Raw genomic sequence first — 16,958 nt, 5'->3', positions numbered from 1 at the left:
CTTCCAAGCACACAACAAGAAGAAGAGTCTCGATTGCAACCAGGGCAAGAGAACGGGAAGGTCTCAATCGCAACGAGGGCGAGAGAAAAGAATTAGTGTTAGTTGTTAGTCAAACTCGACAAGACATCGCATCTCGTGCCTACGTATCTCATCTGGACATGAGAATCAGAGTTGCCGTAGTTCGGCTAAACTATTCCTGTTGGTTTGTGTTTTTTAAGTGGATAACGTCACTGCGCAATCTACCTGATGCTCGACCTTTGGAGACTTACTCACCTGTAGTAGAAGGAGTTGACATATCCTTAAGAGGGGATAATGTTTGTTTGTGTTTTAGGAAAGCTCAAGCAAGAAAGGAAGTCCTATACGAAGGAACCGTGCTACCTTAATTGTCATGCAAACGAGACTACGCGGAGTCTAGCAAACCTAGGGGATACAATCACACCACACAAACATATACAGCATGAAATAAACACACCAACAAGGGGGCTCAAACATCAGGGTTAGGCTTTAGTCGAGGGGTCATATCAACCTCAACAAACAAGCCTCTGTATCGGGGTCAGGTTAGCTCTTAACCTTGCCATTGAGGGGCTAAGGTGAAGCCAGATGAAAGGTGATGAGGGGTGTGCCTCATTGCTTCTATCTCAAGTCCGGGAGAGCATGTAAATATAAGAATGTGGGGGAGTTCAGAAAGATGGAACTCTTTCCCCAATTAGACTCGATAGATCTTGGGTTTGGATCTCAATGCTACAACCATGTAATGGGAGCAAGGAGAAGACTCACAGAATAGTGGGGGATAGATTGCTTATCCCTACCTTCCACCAATTGCCTTATTTAAAGGACTTTCACCTGCTTGGCACGAAAAATAAACAACCACAATCATTGCCTCTTAAGGAGGACTTCAGACATTTGCCCGGCCCGGTAACAGCCGGGTCTCCAGACTACATGAAGAAGAAAGTGCAATACCTCAATGCTAATTGCTTATAAGCAAAGCAATGCAAGTTCTTAAGAGAACTGAGCAACTGAGGGTACCTGGAAAAATCAAACAGAATCAGTTAAACTGTATAGACAAACAACCAACAGTCAATATTACACAAACAGACAAATCCAATCAGACAACAATGAGCAATCCATGAACACAAGTGAATCCCCCATTAAGGCCTACAAAACACACAATGTTAGCCAACATCAACCAATAATCAGGCTTAAATGAATGAGGCACTCCAATCGTGGCAATGTGCCTTTGAACCTGAAATCCATAATCCAAACAGTGAGTCCAAACCACTAGGTCAAAGCCTAGGGTTAAAAGAGGGAAAAAATCCAGAACAGCAGCTGACACTCCACATGAAATTCATTTACTCAAGAGATAATATGTCCTAAAATTAAGGGAGCATGCAAGATTGAATTATTTCTAAGCCTAGGGGTAGAATAGTCATTTCACAGTTAAGGGTTAATATCTATACATGAAAATTCTAATTATATCTAAACTAGATTTAATATTTCTAAAATTATTTCTAACATATTCTAATCCTAAAATTATTTCTGATTATTTTCTAATTAAATTCTAACCAAATTTTAATACCTAATTAAAATTCTAAAAAAGGCTAATTATCTAAAATTCTATTAGACTAATCTAATCAATATTCTAAAATCCTAAAAGTTTAATCAAGGTTTAATATTCCTAAGACTATTTAAGTCTAATTCCTAAACTAAAATTTCTAACTAAACTAAGAATCCTAATTACCTAGAATTTCAAAATTAAGCTAATATCAATTAATTCTAATATTTCTAAAAGTCTATTACACTAATTCACGTATCATTTAATCCAAATTTTAATCAAAATTAATATTTCCAAAAAAATCTATCTAATTCTAATTAACCTACTATTTCTAATAAACCTAATTTCCTAAACAAATCGATTTCCAAAATTCTTAGAATTCCTAATTAACATACTACTCATCCTAAAAACTAATTACAATTCTAAACTATACCTAAACTATATTCTAAGTCCTAATTAACTAAAGTGAAATTAGGCCTAGCACAGTGAACGATTGTTTGGACCTAAATCCCAAATCAGACTCAGTTATACCCGCCGAAACCGGTTCATCCATGGCGAAACGGATCTCCGAACCGTAATACAATACGAAGTCCATCGCAACTTCCATCTTCGCTTCCAATCTGTCTGGTGTGCGTGCGAAGCGAACAATAGGAAAACGAAGAACGAAGCCTCCATGATCACCGCCACTCCAATCATCGGCATTTTACATCCACGTTCCATTCGTCCTTATGCATGCAGAATCCAAAGGAGGCGGGATCGGAACCACGTCGCGAGTGAACCGACTTTTGTACGCAGAAACATACAAGTGGAAGCAAGAAAACTAACCAGATCGAAATTACACCGTGAATAGGTATTGGATCTCTTCCCTCTTTCCGATTCCGGTCTCTGCTTCCTCTTCCTCTTGATCTTCTTGCTACTTCTTCTGGTTTTCTTTGCTAATCGGTGATGACGGCAGGGACGATGCTTGAACGCGATTGCGGCGATGACGAAACTTCGAATCACAGCTCTTCACTACTCCTTGTGCAAACTCACCGTTACCCGCTCAGAAGAACACGCCGCTATTTGTTGCTATCCTTGGTTGCGAAGGATGAACCGTAGTTAGTATGGTGACGACGAGAGTTCGAGTCGCCGGATCGACGGCAACGCGGTGGTGAAGCGTCGTCGCGATGAAGATCAAGGCATCGATGAAGAAAAGATTGGAGTCGATGATCAAAGGAGAGAGAGGACTATCGAATTCCCAAAGGTGCGATCCGATTTTTCCTCATCTACTTCTGCTATCTCCTTCTGCTTATCACCTCTGAGAATGGAGAGAATTGCTGCAGAATTGTTGCAGGATCCTCTGTGGTTCGGTTGTGATGATGATAGTTATGCCGAATGGAAGAGTGAAGATTTGGTTGAAGAAGAAGAATCTCGGTTGGGAAGAGGAAGTTGAAGTGGTGGTTCTTGATGTTGAAGATTGGAGAAGAAAGTGAAGGTTACGGTTACGGTGATAGAAGGTGAAGACTATGGAGTTTGGTGAAGGAATTGAAGAGAGGAAACCGAATTTGAGAGAGGGAAGGAGAATTTATAGAGATGAGTTTTTTTGGTTATAGTTTGTTAGTTAGTTGTGAATGAAAAATTCTGTTATTTCATTGTTGCAGGCTTTGCGGTTGGTGTCAATGCATTACCGTTGGATTTGGCTTATGTATTCACTGGAGCTTTGCTTATTCACCTGCGTTTTGCACCTTTTGCAGCTGGATCACAAGTCGTGGCTTACGCATTGGCTTGCGTTTGTTGCCGCGGTTTTAGCTTTGGCTTTGAGCTGCGTTTTTGAATGAGCTATTGTGAACGGCTTTGTGCTCTGCAGGTTGGAGCTTGGAAGTAGCTTTAGAAGCTTGGCTTGAAGCTTTGCACCGCTTGGTGAAGCTTGCTGCTTGTGTTTGGTTTTGGCTCAATAGCTTTTTGGTGCATTTTATGCAGAATTTCCACATGCCTATTATGCAGAATTTTTTGATGTGTTGCTGAATTTTTAATGCAGATTTTTTATGATGCAGAATTTTGTTTTAAATTATGCAGAATTTTATAATGCAGATGCAGAATTTTTATGATGCAATGCAGAATTTGGTTTATGCAATGCAGAATTTTTGTTATATTGTAAATGCAGAATTTTTTTTATGAATGCAGAATTTGGTTTATGCAATGCAGAATTTTGGTTTTGTACAAATGGCTATGGGTACGATTGGATAATGGCAATTGGTTTTAAACGGATAAACTAAATTGGATATGATTCGTGTTGAGTATTGGATAAAATGGATTATGGTAAAAAAATGGATATGAAATTGGATAATGATTAAATTGGAATAAAAGTGGTTTTGAGGGATATGGAATTTGGATAGCCGTAAAAAAATGGTTAAATGGATTTGGTTAGTTAGAAATGGATATGGTAATGAATGGGTTCTAAAAATAAAAGTGGATTTAGATTTTGATTGAATGGATATGGGTTAAACCAAATGGATACAAATGGATTAATGAACTTGGATTAAAATTGGATAAATGGGCTTAATGGGCTTATGAGATTTTCAAGATGAGATATGGATATAAAAAAATGGTTAATGGGATAAACTTGTGGGCTTAACAAAAGGAAATGAATGGGCTTAATGCAACCACGATTATGTTTCCACAACCAAATCAACTTTCCAGTAATCCTAGGATCATCCAACTCAACTTGAATTTCCAAGATTAATTCGAGAAAAGAACAAAATGATTTCTAACCTCAAATCCTTCAAGATAAGTATTTGTAATGACAAATGAACTTCTTTGGGACATGAAGGAAGCGTCTCAACCCATCTCTCCACTTCCTAACCCTCAGTTGACTTACAGTTGACTGTTATGGGCCCCAGATGACCTGGAACTGCACTGTGGACTTTGAGCTTTCAACACTTGGCCAAATTGCATCAAAATGAACCTTGGATCAGGTAAGCTCTCTAGAACACCCGCAGAGCCTTTATTTCATAGAAGAACCCTTCCTCTCTTGCACGGATGGATTCCCCTGATCAGTTTTGACTGATGAAATACAATGCACTATGCAATGTGAATGCAATGTTTATGCAATGTTAATGTGATGTTAGTGACCTAAAAAATGAAATGAATGTACAAATGGGAGGGTGCAAATTTGAGGTGCTACAGCTGCCCCTATTCAATCAACTGGGAACCCGAATGGATGAGAGCAACTGCTGTCAGACTTTCAGGGTAAACAGGGATTGAATACCAAGAACCGTAGAAATTTGCACACTGCTGGGAATTTTTCTTGTTTTCTTCTTTTTGTTTTTTTGTTTTTATTCTTCTGTCTTCTCTTTAAAAGCACAAGCACATCCAGACAATCGGACGACAATGACCGGGATCCGAAATCTCAGCTAGATGTCAACGGACAACTAGGAAAAACTCAACGTTTACCAAGACCAACGGAGAGGTAAATCAACTCTACTGGGGATGACCAGGAAAGGATGCAGCCATACGTCAGCGGACGTAATGGGAAAAACTCAACGTTCACCAAAACCAACGGAGAGGTAACCAGACATCATCGGATGAAAGGCGGGGGTAGTGATACAACCATGCGTCAGCGGACGAAATGGGTAAAACTCAACGTTTACCGAAACCAACGGAGAGGTAACCAATCATCATCGGATGAATGGAAAGAGATATACAACCATACGTCAGCGGACGAAATGGGAAAAACTCAATGTTTACCAAGACCAACGGAGAGGTAACCAGACATCATAGGATGAATGGGAAGACTCGACCAGACGTCATAGGACGAAAGGGAGAAGCTCGACGTTTATCGACACCAACGGAGAAGGAGGAAACTCAACCAGACGTCATAGGACGAAAGGGAAGCTCGACGTTTATCGACACCAACGGAGAAGGAGGAAACTCAACCAGACGTCATAGGACGAAAGGGAGACTCAACGTTTATCGACACCAACGGAGAAGGAGAAAACTCAACCAGACGTCATAGGACGAAAGGGAGACTCAACGTTTATCGACACCAACGGAGAAGGAGAAAACTCAGCCAGACGTCATAGGACGAAAGGGAGACTCAACGTTTATCGACACCAACGGAGAAGGAGAAAACTCAACCAGACGTCATAGGACGAAAGGGAGACCACAACCGGACACCAAATAGGACGTCTACTGGGGATTCTGGCTGGGAAATCAACCAGACATTAATGAATGAACTGGGAATAGGGTATACAATCAGACGTTCATGGACGAATGAGAAAAACACAACGTTTATCGAAACCAACGGGGAGGTAGATCCACTTGGGGAAGGGTACAACTAGACGTCATAGGACGAATAGGAAAAACTCGACGTTTATCGACACCAACGGAGAGGAGGAAACTCTGAGGGGAATCATATGGTATTACCAAATGATCTGTAGGGAATAAGCAACTAGACATCATTGGACGACTAGGAAAAACTCGACGTTTATCGACACCAACGGAGAGGAGTAATGGAGATAATGAACACAACCAAATCATCAACGGATGATCGGGAAAAACTCGACGTTTATCGACACCAACGGAGAGGAGAAATCTTCACTAGGGGAGGGATAGCGACGTTATGAACATCGAAAGAGGATGTTTACCGACATCAAAAGAAGACCAGACACTTACGCATGACTGGAAATCACCGAAAGATGGTGTTTACCGACACCAAAGAAGACCAGACACTTACGCATGACTGGAAATCACCGAAAGATGGTGTTTACCGACACCAAAGAAACAACACACGCGGGTGCTGACAGGAAGGAACACCAAGGATATCGGGTTGTAGGTATGAAACAGGTGACCGACCAAAACGTGAATTGGTTTGTGTTCCAAAACACTCAACATCCTGAAGAGGGCTAGAAAAGCAGTCTTGTTAAAGGATGGACATTCGATTCCACAAGGAATGCGAATCTTACTCTGCTGGAGGAAACAATCAACAGACTGACCAGAGAGCGCATGAGACATATTATCTATAGCCGTCAAAACGTAGATAATAATCTCGCCTGGAAGATTATCCATAGCCGGGTTGTAGGCTGTTAAATGGATAAACGACCGAAAAGAAAGGCATCGGGTACCAGGAATAGGTATGCAAAGATGACCAATCAAAAAAGGATGAAGTTGCTAACTCGGAGCAAATACCCAAAGGAAGTGAGAAACCCACTGGGGACAATACTGCTTGATCAAGGCAAGTATCCAGGGGAAAAGAATATCAGCACCACAAACTGAAGACTGATAACTGCAAAGAGGGGATTACATCTACCGGTTTGTAGGCAGAAAACCACGGAAAAGTAACCAGTCATCGATAAGATGAGCACACAGGGTTAACTCCACCAAGGGGATGAAAGTGGGATTTTACAACTACCAGCTAGTAGGTAGAAAACCACAAAGATAGGACTTACAGCTACCGGTTTGTAGGTAGAAGCCAACAAACAGAATGAACCACAAAGGTTACCTCTGCTAGGGGATGAAAGTGGGATTTTACAACTACCGGTTTGGTAGAAAACCACAAAGATAGGACTTACAGCTACCGGTTTGTAGGTAGAAGCCAACAAATTCCGCTGAGGATAAGATGAATGAGTGCCGATTAGTGAGCAACTATTCATTTATGCCCCAGGGAAGTACAAGAAACAGTCACGGGGAGCCAATTTAGGATCGGTCCCAAAAGGCAGACTGCATCAAAACTCATCCTAATGAGGAAAGAACTCAATAGGAAAAACCATCCCGTGCAGGGAGGAAACGGAAACAACCGTCATCCACGAGGATCTAACTCAGTGGGGAGTGCAGGAGGAAATGGTAGACACTTTCTGCTTAAGGGGTAGACTCTACATGGAGAGATCAGACACACCCACATTTGCTAGGGGATTTGGCCCAAGCTCTGCAAAATGCTGCCAACTTCTGGGAGTAACACTGCTGGGGATACCCACTTCTGAAGCCGATCCAATGGCGCGATGCTAAACTCTTTCCAACAACCCAATCTCGGCTGGTCACCACGGTCTAGGGCTAATGGATATGTTTGCAATGTTGGTGCACGAGTTTTTTTTTTCGTTCTACACAATGCCCCATGATTATGGAATGCTATTAATGATGCAATATGCCATGTTTATCTACATGATGAATGCATACACACGTCTCCTCCAGAGACAACACCGGGGAACTCCAGGAATTGTGCTGAGGATCTCATTACCACGTCAATTTCCACCCTGCTGGAGAAAGACAACCCTTGCTGGGAGTATCAAGACAACTTGCTAGGGATAATCAGGCGCCTTCACTGGGGAGAGCCAACCAATCCACAAGTAGGACCAACTCTGCTTTGGGAAATAAATACTACTTCGCTGGGGACGATCCCCACAACCCACAGATAGAATACACTCAGCCGGGGATGTAAATATCAATCTGCTATGAAAACCCGTCCAATCCACAAGTAGGATTGACTCTGCCGGAGAAATATTTCATTGAAACCCGCTCCGCTCGGGGAACTTGCTGAGGAAGAAACCCAAATCTCTACTCAGGAGATCTACTAGGGAACACAGCCCTGCTGGGGAGAAGCACTCACGACCATGCTGGGGATAACAATATCACAAACCCAACTGCCGGGGAACAACATCCCACTGACAAACTCCGCTGGGGGAACTCTCCTGGGGAAGCATCTTCCAGGCACTCAGTGGGGATCCCAGCTGGGGAAACCTGCCAACATAGGCCTGCTGGGGGTAAGCAATCCTCAAATATACCGAGGAAAGAAGGTACTATCCACAGACTTTTCCGTAGGGGAACACAGCTCTGACAGCTCTCAAACTTGCTTTGGAGAAAATATCTGCAGGGGAACGTCCTCAACCCTGCGAAACATTGTGCCCCTGACATCCCCACTGGGGACATGGCAACCTTCACTGCCTACTGAGGAGACACTGATCTCGAATCTGTCGGGGAGATACGGCTGGTTTGACATGGGATGCCGATCGACTCATCGAACACTGGTATTCATCATCCACCCTTTTGAGAACTCCCAGACTCGCCTGGACTTTTCTGCTCCGTCATCTGGTATCCCCCACTTGTCCGTACTTCACGGAGATCGAACTCTTGGGATCCACACATACTTTCCAATCATCAGACTTTGAAGAGTCTTCTTGATTACCCTTCCAGGATCGTCGTCGTAATCCTTCGCCGTCTTTTCACCGTTCATCTATCCCTTGCCCCTGGTCGGGCTCTGTAGGAATCTCATATCAAAAAGGGGTTCACACTACCACTGACAAGTGAATGAAGATATCCAACAGTACCTGCACAAGAGATCGTCAGATAACAGCGTGCCCCAGGTATGCCCCAGGCGTTCCAATGTTTCAACACTTAGGTCACTCAAACTTCCGAATAAGATTTCCAGATTTCAATCTCATAAGCATGCATCGGAAGGGACCAGTATGTTTCAAAATGCAAATATTCTTATCAAAATAAACAAACGTTTTCGTAATCAAAGCGGTAATGACACAAAAACAAAATTTATTTGACTGAACACACGCTTTATTGACTGGAACAAAAGATGGCTCACAACCGAGCAACACACAGGAAGCAAACCCTGGAAAGAGGTGATTGCACACAAAAGGAAAAATCTATCCTAATGGCAACGTGAAACCGTGATCTCATCGGGTTCCAACTCAGTTACACCTCATATGCCCTCAAGACTTTCCGCACTTTCTGCCTTCTGAACAAGACGTTTCCGATCGGTCTCTGTCGGAGATTAGCCGAGTCTTCATGAGCACAAACGATCATGCTGGACGCAGTTGTTCGTTTCAATCTCTCTTTTGCCTGAACGCCCTTTCGGGTTTCAGTCCACCGGGATACCCTTTTTTGCCCAAGTCGCCCTTGAGGGGTTTTCAACTTGCCGGGTGTACAGTTCTTTTCTTTTCGTATCCCTAACTTTTGCCCGAACCTTTCTCTTTTTCTTGGTTCGCCGGGATGCCCATTTTTGCCTGGACTCTTTTGTTCTTTTTGTCCAGCGGGTCTCTTTCACGAAGTATTTTCTAACTGCGTCCGCATTCACAGGGGATGGAAAATCGTCGTCATCCGTGGTCATCATCAAAAAGGCTCAATCAGCGGAAACCTTCTTGACCACGAATGGACCCTCATAATTGTTCATCCATTTGTCCCACGATCGTCTTGAGGAGGAAGGATCCTTTTCAACCAACTCATATGGTACGCACGAGGTCGCACTTCTCGGTCAACAACACGCTTCATCCCCTGGGCCCAACTGCCCCATGACAAGTAACTTCCAGCCTTTTCCCTCAGTTGGGTTCACCGTGTCATACCGAGTCCTTATCCATTCAGTCTTCTCTGATCAAGACATCAGATAGTAGCATCAATTCCCTCTCGGACACCTATGAGGAAGACACTGCCCCAGTAGATGCACATCCTGAGGTTCAATACCCAGGATACATACTTTATGTTCAGCCACCATCGTTGGTGCAGTCAAATGTGATCCGAGAAGTACTACCTCATCCACCTCTTAACCTCCCCATCAGACATCAGAATCCGTTCGGATTCAGGGTCAAGCCCCTCCTCCGGGATCGGTCACTCTCAATCTTTCGATTTGAGTACCTCGAGATGTCCTCATCAGGGACCTCAAACTTCCTTGGTTGATAATTCTCCATGGGTTGTTGGGCAAGATAATCAGGCCTCACACTTACTGCTTTCCGGGAGGTTTGAACACCATGTTCAATCAACAGCATTCGCCCTCATCCAGTCACTGCTAACTTCTCAAGCACACACTTGACCAGATCCATTTTGGACATCCACAAAGTGGTATGAATCAGCATACACTGTCTCAGTCGGCGAGCAGCCTATGCCAAAGTACATCAAGTTTTTTCGAACAGTGCGTGTATTGTTACACAGTTGATAAACTTTTTGCTAAGGTAAATTGCATGCTCTTTTCGACAAGACTAGTCATACTGACCCAATACGCGCCTCATAGACCCCTCGAGGGCTGTCAAGTACCAGATTAATAGTCGTTCCTTTTACTGGAGTATCGGAATCAGAGGTCCCTGCAACTTACTCTTTTGTTTTTTTTTCAATGCCCCTTGGCGATCATTATTCACCTGACCGTCTGATCTCCTCTTCTTTTTTTGGTTTCGGTTCAGGCATTTCTTGTATTGTTGTTTTTTTTTTTTTTTTTAATTTTTTTTTTTCAACAGGATTAAACTTGATTCCTCTGACTTGCTCACAACAAGCCTCGGTAGCTTGACGGGCAGCACTCCATAAGTGCACTGATTCGGACTCAACAGTATGAGTGAACTTGGTCGGCCAAACACCTTGCCCCGGCCTGCCGGATGCTCCTGTTCTGTTTGGGACTTTGCCATCATGTCATGAAACAAAGTCACCGTAGACTTCTGATACGTGGCACCGGCCTCTTGCGACTGAATGGCATCCCTTCATACCAAGGAGGTGCCCCTTGTGTGATGGACATTGTTTACTTCATATCATTTGGCAGCAACGCAATCTGGTCTTGGCCAAGAATCCATCCATGAAGATAAACACTGAGACTTGAGCTGTATAATCAACCGATACTCATTGTGACGTACCGGGAATCCATCTTTCAGATTAGCTCCATTCTCACTTTGGGGGTCCATACACCTTTTCTCTTTCTCATCCTTTTCAGGCCTCAGCTTCTGTTTCAATGGAGAACAGTTTTCTCTTGATGGTAGGTTGTGCCCCACAACATTAGTATTCCACCTTGGTGTATCATGATACAACCAGGCACAACTATCAAACTGCTCTTTCAACAGGGCTACCACTCTGTTCTTGACTTGTCTCTGAAGCGGCCTCAACTTTCACTTTCTGACCTCGGCGGAGCTTGGAATAACAAATCTTGAATCGCCCCTCGAGCGGTTGAATCACCTTCTCCTCTTGTCTTAACAACTTGGCTAGTTCCAGCAGATCACAATCTTCTGCGCCTTCTTCTTTGGCATGATAGATCGGATTGTCAAAGTCATACAGAGGTGTATCCGGATTGTTATCGATGAGATCCGGAGAATAATCACCGGTGAGGTGAGACCAATCTCAAAAGGGAAAACAAAAAGAAAAACATTGCCATTTTTATTTGTTTTTGAAACTGCAAAAATAAATGAAAAACAGGGAATACCGCTTTTAACTACAAAAACATCCATTTATCATTGATGCAAAATGTTGCAAAATGAAACACATAAGGTGGCCCTTACAATGGACCAATACGTTTCGGGCAAAACGTATGGCTTTCATGCAAACAAGAATTGAAAAACAGAAATACTACACTTCTGGATGAGTGACAGTGATGCTGTTGGAAGCCTTCCAGTTGTCTGGTACGCACGACTTTATCCACGCCTCAAGCTCGCGGTTGCTGTCAACGTCTTCATCCACTGAACGGGCATGACCAGGATCCAACATTCCTGCACTGACGAAGATATACGGTGAGCGACGTCCTCTGTTCGGTCTAGGCGACTCTTGATCCGGATAACCAATCCCGAACATGTCTGCCTTCACCACAATGTCGATGATTCTTCCCCAGCCTTGGGCCTCTTGGTTCTTCACCACCTCTAGAGCTTGCTTGTAAGAAGAAATGGACAGCTTCTTCTCTTTCCCAGCAACAAGAGCACTCCCCGCCTTGACGGTTTCGATTACTTGGCTGGGTGTTTCTTTTTCATTGTCCAGTTCTACTTCCTTCATCCTTTGGGTCGTATCTCCTGTCAGCATACATCCCTCTGTGGTGACGGTTGCACAAGTATCATCAACAGCAGGGAAAGCTCCATCCTGCCTCAGCGATTTGGGGACCACAGCCATTGGAACTTTTAACTGATCTTCCTCAGTCACCTCCATCCCTTTCTTGGCCTTCTTTACCATCTTGACTTTCACAGGACCCCGCCTGGGCACAGGGTTGACATCCCCCTTCATGATCTGTGCTAAGTTGATGGTCTTAGAGTCCACCATGTCCTGGATAACATGCTTAAAAGCTCTACAGCCCTCAATGCTATGTCCGGGCATCTCAGAATGAAACACACAACTAGCATTCTCATCATAGTTTGGAGGCCTATTCTGCCGCTCTATGGGAATCAATATCCTCGGCCGTACCAAACCCAGATCCATCAACCTCTGGAACAGGAGGGCATAAGTCACAGGTGGCTCCTCAAACTGACGTTCCTCCTTTTTCTTCTTCACCTGGCTCCTAACCCTTAGCGCCTTCTGTTGAGGTGGTGGTTGTTGCTGTTGAGCAGGTGTATTACCAACAGGAGTGGTTACAGAGCCAGCGTAAGGGTGATAACGATCCTGACTACGTTCCCTTTTTACCGTCCTACCAACTGGCTTAACCTCCTTCTTGAAAGGACTTCTGTCAGAAAGTTTCTTTACTACAGTGCTAGAGGGTTTGTTTACTTCGGAGGACGGAACCTGGTCCTGAACTTTCTCCACCATCAGCCGCTTCTCGATCTTTTCCAATCTCTCGGCCATGGCTTTCTGCCCCAAGGCAAGCCCTTGTACCATACCGAACAAGTCCCTTACCATCTCTTTCAGCTCAAGGATGTCGGCGTTGGGAAGATCCATCAGCTTGGATTTGTTGACCCCAGCAGGTTATCTGAGCAAACGAGCTATGCGCACCGGTTGAATACTGAACCCTACAAAACAGCAAACAGGTTAGTATGACTCACCCATGCAATGTCTGTCCGTACTAGGAATGTTCTGTCCTTTGATTCCGGTTTCATTGAGACAGATAAAATTTTATCAACAACATTCTGACATCTGGATGTCTCTCGACCTGAGTCTCAATTAAAAATAATGGACCCTGAGTACGGACCGACATGAGTTGAATGCAAATGAATGCCAAATGAGACCAATGCAAATGCATGTATGCAGGCCACTGTGCCGCCAAGTCATCTGAAGACCCAATACTTCTCTGAACCAGTCACAGTTATCTGAGGGACTAGGTCACCATCAATCCAACTTAGGGAGTTCCGAAATAAACGGAACCGGAGATTACATCCCTATCTTCACAGGAACATCCACTGAACGGATGACAAACGGATCCTCTGAACAAGTACTCTCAACTCAACCCGGGGCTCCGAAATAAACGGAACCCGCTGATAAACCACGGACAGAACTCTGGCGTCCCAGAAACAAACGTCTGCAATTCATGGTCGCCATTAGTACCAAGAGTCACCAACAAGTCACCAGCAAATCAGCAACTGTACCTGTAACGATCAACCCCTCCCCACTCACGGGTGTCATCTAGGCCAGGGTAAGGTCAAGAGAAACGCAGGATAAACAACCCTTTCAAGAATATCATCCTGTGCACACCAGATGTATGCACCGATAATACCCCATCAGAGTCTGAACTGCTCGTGATATCGATGTTCCGCTAAGTGGCGCCATACCACCCGCTTCCCATGAATCACTCTATTCCTAGGTTTCCTAGATTGCACTCATAGCCTGGGTATTGGGCCTTTTACCTCGAGTATCACCCACCCCAAATCAGAGAACACACAGCCAGCACAGCAAATGAAATGAATGAATACATTAATGCACACATTGAATGCAAACAATAAATGAAATGAATGCAATAAATAACAGCATACAGCAACCAAACCTAATCCTAGAGAGCGCTAGGAGAGACTCGCTTAGGGAAGAAGGACCAGCACAGGTCAACTTCTCTAGGTTCCCCAGCAAAGTCGCCAGCTGTCGCATTACGCGAAAAACCGGCGGGAAAACAAGAACAACAGAGCCGCCACCGTGCGTTATTTATCCCAAAAGAGGGAAAGGAAACGCTCAGAGTAAACCTGGAAAAGACGTGGTCTCGCGACCAAAGAGAATGGGATCGGGAGTCGGTTATGCGAAGGGAAGGTATTAGCACCCCTACGCATCCGTCGTACTCGACGGGATCCACGCACAATAGGAAAGAAAATTGGTTGCTAAAAACACTGCTCAAAACAAACATCTACACAGGCTGAAAGGGACACAGGAAAACAAATAAGACTGACTCGGCGGGATATCGCATCCTGGGCCTACTTAGTCTATCAGGCATAGACATCAGAGTCAAAGTAGTTCGAACTGGGGAAAACACGTGCTCGCTAGGATGTCGCATCCTATGCATACGTATCTCCTTTGGACGAAGGAGAATCAGAGCATTCGTAGCTCGGCTAACACGCACACAAACAAACACAGGCAAAGGCAAACGTGGAGCCTGAATGCCAATCACTGGGCTTACATCAGCATCCGAACCAAAACACACACAAGGAGGCAAACGTGGAGCCTGAATGCCACTCACTGGGCTTACATCAGCATCCGAACCAAAACACACGCACACTGGAATCCGAATGCCACTCGATGGACTTACATCAGCTTCCAAGCACACAACAAGAAGAAGAGTCTCGATTGCAACCAGGGCAAGAGAACGGGAAGGTCTCAATCGCAACGAGGGCGAGAGAAAAGAATTAGTGTTAGTTGTTAGTCAAACTCGACAAGACATCGCATCTCGTGCCTACGTATCTCATCTGGACATGAGAATCAGAGTTGCCGTAGTTCGGCTAAACTATTCCTGTTGGTTTGTGTTTTTTAAGTGGATAACGTCACTGCGCAATCTACCTGATGCTCGACCTTTGGAGACTTACTCACCTGTAGTAGAAGGAGTTGACATATCCTTAAGAGGGGATAATGTTTGTTTGTGTTTTAGGAAAGCTCAAGCAAGAAAGGAAGTCCTATACGAAGGAACCGTGCTACCTTAATTGTCATGCAAACGAGACTACGCGGAGTCTAGCAAACCTAGGGGATACAATCACACCACACAAACATATACAGCATGAAATAAACACACCAACAAGGGGGCTCAAACATCAGGGTTAGGCTTTAGTCGAGGGGTCATATCAACCTCAACAAACAAGCCTCTGTATCGGGGTCAGGTTAGCTCTTAACCTTGCCATTGAGGGGCTAAGGTGAAGCCAGATGAAAGGTGATGAGGGGTGTGCCTCATTGCTTCTATCTCAAGTCCGGGAGAGCATGTAAATATAAGAATGTGGGGGAGTTCAGAAAGATGGAACTCTTTCCCCAATTAGACTCGATAGATCTTGGGTTTGGATCTCAATGCTACAACCATGTAATGGGAGCAAGGAGAAGACTCACAGAATAGTGGGGGATAGATTGCTTATCCCTACCTTCCACCAATTGCCTTATTTAAAGGACTTTCACCTGCTTGGCACGAAAAATAAACAACCACAATCATTGCCTCTTAAGGAGGACTTCAGACATTTGCCCGGCCCGGTAACAGCCGGGTCTCCAGACTACATGAAGAAGAAAGTGCAATACCTCAATGCTAATTGTTTATAAGCAAAGCAATGCAAGTTCTTAAGAGAACTGAGCAACTGAGGATACCTGGAAAAATCAAACAGAATCAGTTAAACTGTATAGACAAACAACCAACAGTCAATATTACACAAACAGACAAATCCAATCAGACAACAATGAGCAATCCATGAACACAAGTGAATCCCCCATTAAGGCCTACAAAACACACAATGTTAGCCAACATCAACCAATAATCAGGCTTAAATGAATGAGGCACTCCAATCGTGGCAATGTGCCTTTGAACCTGAAATCCATAATCCAAACAGTGAGTCCAAACCACTAGGTCAAAGCCTAGGGTTAAAAGAGGGAAAAAATCCAGAACAGCAGCTGACACTCCACATGAAATTCATTTACTCAAGAGATAATATGTCCTAAAATTAAGGGAGCATGCAAGATTGAATTATTTCTAAGCCTAGGGGTAGAATAGTCATTTCACAGTTAAGGGTTAATATCTATACATGAAAATTCTAATTATATCTAAACTAGATTTAATATTTCTAAAATTATTTCTAACATATTCTAATCCTAAAATTATTTCTGATTATTTTCTAATTAAATTCTAACCAAATTTTAATACCTAATTAAAATTCTAAAAAAGGCTAATTATCTAAAATTCTATTAGACTAATCTAATCAATATTCTAAAATCCTAAAAGTTTAATCAAGGTTTAATATTCCTAAGACTATTTAAGTCTAATTCCTAAACTAAAATTTCTAACTAAACTAAGAATCCTAATTACCTAGAATTTCAAAATTAAGCTAATATCAATTAATTCTAATATTTCTAAAAGTCTATTACACTAATTCACGTATCATTTAATCCAAATTTTAATCAAAATTAATATTTCCAAAAAAATCTATCTAATTCTAATTAACCTACTATTTCTAATAAACCTAATTTCCTAAACAAATCGATTTCCAAAATTCTTAGAATTCCTAATTAACATACTACTCATCCTAAAAACTAATTACAATTCTAAACTATACCTAAACTATATTCTAAGTCCTAATTAACTAAAGTGAAATTAGGCCTAGCA

The 16,958-nt window shown here is 43.2% G+C and overlaps 1 long non-coding RNA gene across 1 annotated transcript; it reads left to right on the top strand.

The window, feature by feature from the left end:
* Positions 1 to 1,987: 1,987 nt before the first annotated feature.
* Positions 1,988 to 3,731, top strand: LOC127076739 (uncharacterized). Its single transcript, XR_007786863.1, has 3 exons — positions 1,988 to 2,402; positions 2,508 to 2,795; positions 2,875 to 3,731. It is a non-coding gene; the product is annotated as an uncharacterized LOC127076739 (long non-coding RNA).
* The last annotated feature ends 13,227 nt before the right edge of the window (positions 3,732 to 16,958 follow it).

Source organism: Lathyrus oleraceus, chromosome 4 (assembly GCF_024323335.1).
Source record: "Lathyrus oleraceus cultivar Zhongwan6 chromosome 4, CAAS_Psat_ZW6_1.0, whole genome shotgun sequence".
In the NCBI taxonomy this organism is placed as follows: domain Eukaryota; kingdom Viridiplantae; phylum Streptophyta; class Magnoliopsida; order Fabales; family Fabaceae; genus Lathyrus; species Lathyrus oleraceus.
The sequence above is the reverse complement of the archived record's forward strand: the minus strand, read 5'-3'. Positions and strand labels throughout refer to the sequence as shown.